The sequence below is a fragment of the Olea europaea genome, unplaced genomic scaffold, assembly GCF_002742605.1.
Source record: "Olea europaea var. sylvestris unplaced genomic scaffold, O_europaea_v1 scaffold4095, whole genome shotgun sequence".
Lineage (NCBI taxonomy): Eukaryota > Viridiplantae > Streptophyta > Magnoliopsida > Lamiales > Oleaceae > Olea > Olea europaea.
This window is the reverse complement of record NW_019260651.1, coordinates 13,835-15,065: the sequence shown is the minus strand read 5'-3', so window position 1 is coordinate 15,065 and position 1,231 is coordinate 13,835.

The window sequence follows — 1,231 nt, the reverse complement described above, 5'->3', positions numbered from 1 at the left end:
GGATATGTGTTTTGCATACATGGTGCCCCAGTTAGTTGGCGATCGATGTTACAGGCTACAGTAGCTCTTTCTACTACAGAGGCTGAGTATATGGCCATGGCAGAGGGAGTGAAGGAAGCATTATGGTTGTGGGGTCTTCTAGATGATTTGGGGATTGAGCAAGATTGTGTAGACTTGTGGTGTGATAGCCAGAGTGCGATTCACTTGGCCAAGAATCAGGTTCATCATGCTCGAACCAAGCATATCAATGTCAGGTATCATTTTGTGCATGATGTCATAGAGGAAGGTGATATTTCTCTCTTGAAGGTACATACAAATGAGAACCCAGCAGATGAGAACCCAGCAGACATGTTAACCAAAGTGGTAACGGGTAGCAAGTTCCAACATTACTTGGACTTGCTTCACATTAGTCCATGTTGATATGCTCGAGCGGGCATGGCCCTTCGGGGTGGGGTTGTAATGAGGTGAAGAGTATATGAAGGTGGAGGTGAACTACGGAGGCTTGATCCCGAGTTTTGGGTACGTAGGCAACCATGGTTTGAATGGTGCAGCCGAGTTTAGCGCTTGCTGCTTCTTCTTATGTTCGTCCAAAATTTGAGGTCTATTAAATGATGTACGAGGTGGAGAATTGTGAGAAAGAAAGAAGCAAGGAGGCGGGCGCCATGGCGCCCGACTCAGCTATATATATAGCTGTTTTTCCCTTCATTTTTACACCTGATTTTTGAGAGAAAATAGAGAGAGCTTGGATAGAATTTAACAAGTATTAAGTTGTTTTTCTTGGATATAAATTCAAAGCTATTTTTCTTTCTTGGGGATTAACTTGATGCTTGTTCAAGTAATCCAAATCCATTGTTCTTCATATTTATATTGAAAATCATTTCTTCTCCAATTTCTTATCTTTCAAGTGGTTTGGGATTTTTCACATTGCAAGTTATCTTTCTTGGGCAATCTTGGGAGAGTTGTTTTCCCAACAACATGGGTGGTCTGGAGGCATGTGCAGGCAGATATAGACGTGATACTACACACAGAACACTCGGGCAGCAAGTGTGGACTCATTAACATCTGACTGGAGCATGTTTGGTGGCATTGGACTCGGAATTCGATAGGGAATGACATATGGAACCAAAATTAATATCAAACTATAAAATTAACCATTAAATGGATATCATGGTTTTGGATAGGAATAGGCATAGCTACGATATGAGTCACCCTCAAAGTCTACAATTATCGC